The sequence below is a fragment of the Cervus elaphus genome, chromosome 6 (assembly GCF_910594005.1).
Source record: "Cervus elaphus chromosome 6, mCerEla1.1, whole genome shotgun sequence".
Classification (NCBI taxonomy): domain Eukaryota; kingdom Metazoa; phylum Chordata; class Mammalia; order Artiodactyla; family Cervidae; genus Cervus; species Cervus elaphus.
Window position 1 is genome coordinate 47,595,479 of NC_057820.1, and position 9,454 is coordinate 47,604,932.

Consider the following 9,454-nt stretch of genomic DNA (forward strand, 5'->3'; position numbering starts at 1 on the left):
TCTCCTGGGGAGCCTGGGAGCCCTGGTAGTATGGTCTGCTTCCTTACAGCTCCAGCTACTGTGGGGCTTGTTAACCTGCCTCGTGTGTGCATGCTCCCTTGAATCTGACTCTTTGAGATTCCATAGACTGTAGCCCACCAGGCTCTTCTGTCCATGGAATTTCTCAGGCAAGATTAATGGAGTGGATTGCCATTTCTTCCTCCAGGGGGTGTTCCCTACCCAGGGATGGAAATTGTGTCTCCTGCAGTGACAGGTGGATTCTTTGTCACTGAGCCACCTGGGAAGCCCATTTACCTGCCTAAGCCTCCACTTTCCCACCTGTGAAATGAAGCTAGTTATAGTAAGAAGTGATCACATCTGTGCGCTAGCTGGCCAGACTTGAAAGAAATACAGACCAGACTCTTGTTGGTGAGTTGACTCCCTTGGAAGACTGTTTATATATTTGCCAATATATAAACTTCTGCAAGAAGTTGCCTAAATAGGTTTCAATATCAGATTTTCCATTCATTTATTCATCCTGTAAACATTTAACTTTAATTCACCATGTTTTTTCTTTTTTTATATTATGTATATTTTAATGTTTCTGTTTTATTGTGCTAGTCTACATTGTGTGTGTGCAGGGTGTTTTTTTGTTTTTGTTTGCCACTCTGTGTGGCACATGGCATCTTAGTTCCCTGACCAGGGATCCGAACCCATGCCCCATGCATTGGCATAACAGAGTCAACCACTGGACCACCGGGGAAGTCCCTGCCATGCTTTCTTTTCTTTTTTTTTAAATTTAGTTCTGTGCATTGTGATTTCTCATTTTATTATTTTTTTTAAATTTATTTTAATTGGAGGCTAATTACTTTACAATATTATGGTAGTTTTTGCCATACATTCACATGAATCAGCCATGGGTATACACGTGTTCCCCATCATCACCCTCCTTCCCCATCCCATCCCTCGGAGTCATCCCAGTGCACCAGCCCTGAGCACTCTGTCTTATGCATTGAACCTGGACTGGTGATCTATTTCACATATACATGTTTCAGTGCTATTCTCTCAAATCATCCCATCCTCGCCTTCTCCCACAGGGTCCAAAAGTCTGTTCTTTACATCTGTGTCTCTTTTGCTGTCTCGCATATAGGGTCATCGTTACCATCTTTCTAAATTCCATATATTTGGGTTAATATACTATATTGGTGTTTTTCTTTCTGAGTTACTTCACTCTGTATAATAGGCTCCAGCTTCATCCACCTCATTAGAACTGATTCAAATGCATTCTTTTTAATAGCTGAATAATATTCCATTGTGTATATGTACCATAGCTTTCTTATCCATTCATCTTCTGATGGACATCTAGATAGTTTCCATGTCCTGGCTATTGTAAACAGTGCTGTGATGAGCAATGGAGCACACGTGTCTCTTTCAATTCTGGTTTCCTCGGTGTGTATGGCCAGCAGTGGGATTGCTGGGCCGTATGGCAGTTCTATTTCCAGTTTTTTAAGGAATCTCCACACTGTTCTCCATAGTGGCTGTACTAGTTTGCATTCCCACCAACAGTGTAAGAGGGTTCCCTTTTCTCCACACCCTCTTCAGCATTTATTGTTTGTAGACTTTTTGATAGCAGCCATTCTGACCTGCATGAGATGGTACCTCATTGTGTTTTGATTTGCATTTCTCTGATAATGAGTGATGTTGAGCATCTTTTCATGTGTTTGTTAGCCATCTGTATGTCTTCTTTGGAGAAATGTCTGTTTAGTTATTTGGCCCAGTTTTTGATTGGATCACTTATTTTTCTGGAATTGAGCTGCAGGAGTTGCTTGTATAATTTTGAGATTAATTCTTTGTCAGTTGCTTCATTTGCTATTATTTTCTCCCCTTCTGAGGGCTGTCTTTTCACCTTGCTTATAGTTTCCTTTGTTGTGCAAAAGCTTTTAAGTTTAATTAGGTCCCATTTGTTTATTTTTGCTTTTATTTCCATTACTCTGGGAGGTGGGTCATAGAGGATCCTGCTATGATTTATGTCAGAGAGTGTTTTGCCTATGTTCTCCTTTAGGAGTTTTATAGTTTCTGGTCTTACATTTAGATCTATGATCCATTTTGAGTTTATTTTTTTTGTATGGTGTTAGAAAGTGTTCTAGTTTCATTCTTTTACAAGTGGTTGACCAGTTTTCCCAGCACCACTTGTTAAAGAGGTTGTCTTTTCTCCATTGTATATTCTTGCCTCCTTTATCAAAGATAAGATGTCCATAGGTGTGTGGATTTATCTCTGGGCTTTCTATTTTGTTCTGTTAATCTATGTTTCTGTCTTTGTGCTAGTATCATACTGTCTTGATGACTGTGGCTTTGTAGTAGAGACTGAAGTCAGGCAGGTTGATTCCTCCTGTTCCAGTCTTCTTTCTCAAGATTGCTTTGGCTAGTCAAGGTTTTTTGTATTTCCATACAAATTGTGAAATTATTTGTTCTAGTTCTCTGAAAAATACTGCTGGTAGCTTGATAGGGATTACATTGAATCTATAGATTGCTTTGGGTAGTATACTCATTTTCAATGTATTGATACTTCCAATCATGAACATGGTATATTTCTCCATTCTGCCATGCTTTCTTAACTGGAATATACAACAAGGGTGAGCAGCAGTTTATCAGAGGATATGTGCCCAGTGCTCAGTCACTCAGTCGTGTCTGATTATTTGCAACCTTGTGGACTGTAGCTGACCAGGCTCTTTAGTCCATGGAATTTTCCAGGCAAGAAAACCGGAGTGGGTTGCCATTCGCTTCTCCAGGGGATCTTCCTGACCCAGGGATCAAACCTGAGTTTCCTGCATCTCCTGCATTGACAGGCAGATTCTTTACCACTGAGCCACCTGGGAAGCCCATAAGAGGATATAGAGACTCAGAAATTTAATATTGCACATCTTTCCAAAGCATTAAGTTTACCTCTGTGCATGCTAAGTCTCATCAGTTGTGTCTGACTCTTTGCGACCCCATGGACTGTAGCCCACCAGGCTCCTCTGTCCATAGGATTCTTCAGCCAAGAATACTGGAGTGGATTGCTGTTTCCTCCTCCAGGGGATCTTCCCAAGCCAGGGATCAAACCCACATCTCTAATGTCTCCTGCATTGGCAAGTGGGTTCTTTACCACTAGCACCACCTGGGATACCCATAAGTTTACCTAGTGTAAGCAATTCATAACATTTTCATGTTAAAACAAACAGGGGTAAGCCACAGACAGTGCTGTAAAATGCATACAAAGTTTTAGGATAAAGCTTTGCAGGCTCATGGTAGACTTCTTTATATCTTACAGGATCCAGGTGGAATTAGTTCCTTCTCTTCTGCAATTAATTGAACATGAGTTGTTAAATAAGTATTGTTGCTGGCCAAACTCTTGGCCTTCTCTACCCACCAAAGCTGAATCAAAAAAATACAAAGACAGAGTTTGGAGGAAATAGAAAGATGGCTTTGATTCTCAGCTGGCAGAGAGAACACAAGGCTTATGCCTCAAGAACTGTGCTCCCTGCTCCATGAGGATTCTAGGGACTTACATAAGCCAAGGGCTCACAGTCAGGAGTCAGTGATGAGGAACAAGGTGATAGGATCTTGATTTTTTTCCTCTTGCATTATTTCAAAGACTGTCATAAACTGGCGTCAGTAACCCGGTAATTGAGTCTGGCAGTTTGGTGGTGGCTCTTTGGCCTTTTTTTTTTTTCTGATATGTAACTACAAGGGAGGGTGTTGCAAGGGTAAACACAAGATAGGGGATGTATTTAGCATAGAGTCAAAGGAAAAAATGTCAATTGTAGCACCTGTACAGTTAGGAGGCAGAAAAGCAAACCTAGCTACAGACATGCAGAGTTAAGAGCAGTTAAAATTTAAAAAGCTAGGAATGTTCAGACCTGCTCACTGTTCTCTTTATCTTCTTTGTTCTCAGGAAAGGGAAAGAGAAAAACTCAGTCCTCTTTTTTTTTCTTTTCACTGAAACAGTATTTTAGAAGATACAAAATATATACCCCTCCAAAAGTATATAATCTGAACTGAAAGAAGATACATGAACAAATCAATTAAGTAGCTATCTAGAGATGTGTCTTTTTTGAGAAGTAGAAGAGATTGCTTCTGTATCTGTGAGGTCACTACACATTAGACTCCTGCCATGACAGAACTATGAGAAGCCAATTCACGGTCCCCACTAGAGAAACCTGGAGAAAAAAGTCAAATTCTGCTGGTGACTCACTAAGGAAACCGAATCAGAAACAGTAAGGATGGGTCTTTCTTACACAGAGCAAAAGCTAAGATGATCAAGGCAAGTGGGTTTGGGAGGATGGAGAAGATTACAAAGGGCAGGAACTGGGGGAAGGCCATCCAGGTAAATGGAGCAACGTCTAGAAAAGAGACAAAGTCAGGAAAAATGAAGCTGTGTTGGACGTTCAGGTGAACTCAGAAGTTTCACCACATATGATGGCATGATCTAATGAAGGGAGCTTGAAGCCAAGGACAAAGAATGTGAAATGTACCTCCCACTTAGGACATGCTTAAGTGAAGCTTGCTGACTTTACACAAACAGGATGAGGCAGGTGTGATGATACATTCCACAGCACCCTGGCTAGTGAAAACCAGTTCAGCTCCAGAGTCAGCTTGCAATGTTTCCAGTTTGGCTCCTCCTCCTCTTCCCTCACCTCCCTATCCTCTCCCATTCTAACAGGCATTAAAAAAACCTTTTGCAACACCACCCGCACCATTGTATGCAGTTAAGCTGGGAGTAGTCCTATGAGATGATTCATCCAGAGGTGGAATAACCTATGCTAGTAGATTAAGTGGGAAAGGGTTGGGATCACCCAGTTTGGGGTGTAAGTTGACTCACAAGTTTCTAATGTATACATCTTCATAATTACTAGATCGTCCTGGGAAGGAACTGATTCGTTTCATCTTGATTAGTCCCCTGTGCAAGATTTGAGGGAGTAAGCCACAGGCAAGCCTAGAAAACCACAGGCCTCACCCCACTGGGCAGAGTTTTTACTGGGTAGTTAATTGCAGAATAGGACAGGTACTTTCTGCAGCCACCCCAGAAAGAAAAGGAAGAAGATGGTGTGAGGGCTGTATACCAGCAATTCCTTCCCAGACGACCAGCATCTCCTAGCAGCAGATTGGAGCAAGGTGGCAAAAGAGGACAGATGTGTTGTCCTACAACATGTCCCTAGAGGCCAAGACATCTGCCCCATATATAGCATCACTAACCATGTGTGCACTGGGTTTTCTATATGATGCTGCTGCTGCTGCTAAGTCACTTCAGTCGTGTCCGACTCTGTGCGACCCCATAGACGGCAGCCCACCAGGCTCCTCCATCCCTGGGATTCTCCAGGCAAGAATACTGGAGTGGGTTGCCATTTCCTTCTCCTTCTATATGATGGGGACCTTGCTAAGGCCAAACTAAGAAACAGGAGGTCTGTTGAGCAAAAGTGCTCAGTTATTCTAGCAGATCCTCTGTCCAGTGATAGGAGCCAAAAGTGCACCTTTTTGTCCTGGTAAGAATCAATTGATTAGCCCCTTTTATTAGGTTGGTGCATAAGTAATCATGGTTTACATTGCTGAACTTTGCCATTTGATATTGGAATACATGCTAAATAAATGGGTTACGTTATACATCATTTTAATGCATATTTCTCACTTTATGTTTTTTGCTACTGACATTACTTGTGGTTTATTTTATATTTATTTTAGACTATAGACATGACACTAGACAAAAAGCAAACTTGAGTGTTTTTTTTTAATTCGAGTTCAAAATGGGTCATAAGGAAGTGGAGACAACTTGCAACATCAACAACACATTTGGCCCAGGAGCTGCTAACGAAGGTACAGTGCCGCAGTGGTTCAGGAAGTTTTGTCAAGGAGACGGGAGACTTGCAGATGAGGAGAGTAGTGGCCATCCGTCGAAAGCTGACAAAGACCGATTGAGAGCCATCATCCAGGCTGATCATCTTACAACTACACAAGAAATTGCCAAAAAAAAGAAAGCAACTCAACGTCAACCCTGCTACAGTCATTCAGCATTTGAAGCAAATTGGAAAGGTGATAAAGCTCGGTAAGTGGGTGCCTCATGAGCCGACCACAAACCAAAAAAAATCATCACTTTGAAGTGTCATCTTCTTATTCTAGGCAACAACAATGAATCATTTTCCATTGAATTGTGATGTGTGATGAAAAGTGCATTTTATACAACAACCGGTAATGACCAGCTTAGCTTTTGAACCAAGAAGAAGCTCCAGAGCACTTCCCAAAGCCAAACTTGCACCAAAAAAGGTCATGGTCACTGTTTGGTGCTCTGCTGTGGTCTTATCCACTACAGTGTTCTGAATCCTGGTGAAACCATTACATCTGAGAAGTATGCTCAGCAAATCGATGAGATGCACCAAAAACTGCAGCACCTACAGCCAGCATTGGTCAACAGAAAGTGCCCAATTCATCTCCACGGCAATACCCAACCACACATCACACAACCAATGCATCAAAAGTTGAATGAATTAGGCTATGAAAGTTTGCCTCATCCTCCATATTCACCTGACTTCTCGCCAACTGACTACCACTTCTTCAAGCATCTCCACAACGTTTGCAGGGAAAACCCTTCCATAACGACAGCAGGCAGAATGTTTTCCAAGTGTTCGTTGAATCCTGAAACGAGGATTTTTACACTAAAAGAATAAACAAACACTTCTCATTGGCAAAAATGTGTTGATTATAATGGTTCTTATTAATTAATAAAGATGTGTTTGAGCCTAGTCATAATGCTTTAAAATTCACAGTCCGAAACTGCAATTACTTCTGTACCAAACTAATACTTATGAGATAGATGCATTGTCCAGGAGGCATTAAGAGGAGGGCAGAGGATGCATCAGAAGGAATCCTGGCACTGTTCCTCCTGGAGGTCTCTAGTATGCAAAGTTGGTTGCTGGAGAGGAGTAGAAGGAATTTGCATAAGGACCTCAGAGCCTTCTGAGAGAGAATGAGTTGGAATCCCAACATTTTGGGCCTCAATACCTGTTTTTAGAAATCTGAAGTCTTGCAAACTGGCTGCCTAGATGAATATACTATCAATCTTTCCAAGAAGAAATAAAAGTTGAGAATACAAAGCAGATTATAGCAACAAGACTTTTATTTTCTATTTAAATTATTTTAAAAACAATACTTTTTCCTTAAAGCATTCCTTCATTTAGTATCCACCTTCCTAAAATATCCGCCTTTCATCCTAGAAGGTGAACATTTTCAGCAATAAAAAGGAAGTCTAATGACCCAGTGATGCTCTGCCTAAGAATATATACATACAAAATTAATCTGACAATATTAAATCAGTGGTAATTTACCACAGAACTGGGCTAAGTAAATTGTATACTACAACAGAAAAATGTGGGTTCTAAGTCAATTAATACTATATATGATATAATATTTGCAATATAATAATATAGTGAGAGCAAACATTTAGTCCATTTATGAAAAACAGAATTTTCAAGCCTAATAACACACAAGCAATAGTCACACTAATTACAACTAATTATTGCAAGTGTGCAAGTTCTTTCATTTTTTTAAGGTCTGGGCTTGCAGTGACTTGTGGCTCCTTCCTGTGCTTCTTCGCTCTCTTGCTCAGGCCTGTGGATGACGGGCAAGTATCCTGGCCTTCATATTGCCAGGAAGCTCCGTAGCCACAGACTGGACTGGAAATGACTTGATAAACAGGACGTGCATGCTAAGTTGCTTCAGTCACGTCCGACTCTTTGTGATCCTATAGACTGTAGCCTGCCAGGCTCCTCTGTCCATGGGATTCTCCAGGCAAGAATACTGGGGTGGGTTGCCATGCTCTCCTTCAGGGAATTTTCCCCACTCAAGGATCCAACCCTGCACTGCTCCTGCATTGGCAGGAGAGTTCTTTACCACTAGCACCACCTGGGAAGCCCCAGTAAACAGTATAAGAAAGCCCATTTGTGCACAACTCTGACAGCCAACCCTTTTGGAGGTGCATGTCATGCCTAGGGAATTGTGGTTGAAAAAGTAGGAGTTGAAGCCAGAGCCACATTCTGCCGTTAGGAAGTGTGTCAGGGTTCAGTGATCAGAAATGGCAGGAAAAAAAAAATCGCAACCTTTGTACCAATGATGGCTGTTTGAATTTTATTGAGGAAAAGGATGAAGTTCTGGTTGCTGGATTTGGTTGCAAAGGTCATGCTGTTGGTGACATTCCTGGAGTCCAGTTTCAGGTTGTCAAAGTGGCCAGTGTCTCTCTTTGACCTTGTACAAAGGCTAGAAGGAAAGGCCAAGAACATAAGTTTGATGGTGAGCATGATAGTAATACATTTTCATAATAGCAAAAATGGTCTGATTTGCTTTCTTCATGCAATCATCCTAGTGTCTAATATGTACATCAAGTTCATGGAGTTTTAGAATTAAAAGGGATCTTAGAAACAATCCATTTTTTAGATAAGCAGATACCCCAGTTCTCTTATTCTACAAATAAGTGACATACTCCAACGTCAAGTTATTGAAGGGACAAACTAGACCAGTCTCTTGATTTCTATTTCCTACCTTAAAATATACATATTCAAGTATGTAGTATTCTACAAATATCAACTAGGACAAGCTTATTCAAAATGTTCAAGTTTACTATATCCTTACTGACTGCTTGCTCTATCAATTACTGAGAGAGTGAAATCATCTAATATAATTGTGGATCTGCCTATTTTTTTAAAGGTACATTTAAAAATATTTCTTAATTCTGAATTTTCTCTCCTTTAGACTGACTTTCCATCCACGGCCTTCCATGGTGGCTGAGGTGGTAAAAATTGGCCTGCAATGCAGGAGACCTGGGTTCGATCCCTGGGTTGGGAAGATCCCCTGGAGAAGGGAACCGGCTACTTGCTCCAGTATTCTTGTCTGGAGAATCCCCACGGACAGAGGAGCCTGGCAGGCTGCAGTCCGCAGGATTGCAAGGAGTTGGACACGACTGCGACTTTCACTTTCCATCCACTTGATTTAAATTAAAACAGTTTTCTGCAAGGACAGGAACAGCAGAATGGACTCAATAAGCCATACAGAGTTGTCCCCAAACCCTGGCACTGCCTGGAAACAGGAGGGGTCACAGAGAGACGTGCAAGTTTCCCCGTGGAGTTAATGGGCCTGTGAGGGGCTCCAGCACTGTGCTCACATGGTCATCCATTTACATAAAATTTTCAAAAGTAAGCTATTTTAAACACAGTTGGTCCAGCCAGCTAGCTGTCCCTTTCCACTTCAACGTCCTGTCTGTCACATTTTCTCATATCAAAGGCATTAGAGTGGCGGCAGGCAGTTGTGGGTCCTGCTGCGGAGAAACTGAGGGGGTAAAGTGTCAGCTGCAATTTTGAATGTTGTTTTGGAAATTTTCTGTAAAAATAAGTGAGAAGCAATAGACATTTACTTATTTTATTAAAGAACTGAAAAAATAATTTCCAACATTGTT

At 41.3% G+C, this 9,454-nt stretch overlaps 1 long non-coding RNA gene and 1 pseudogene across 1 annotated transcript; both read left to right on the forward strand.

The window, feature by feature from the left end:
* Positions 1–6,497, forward strand: LOC122696198. The gene is made up of 2 exons (XR_006341708.1): positions 1–408; positions 5,754–6,497. It is a non-coding gene; the product is annotated as an uncharacterized LOC122696198 (long non-coding RNA).
* Positions 6,498–7,623: 1,126 nt separating this feature from the next.
* LOC122696655 lies at positions 7,624–8,287 on the forward strand (annotated as a pseudogene).
* Positions 8,288–9,454: the final 1,167 nt, after the last annotated feature.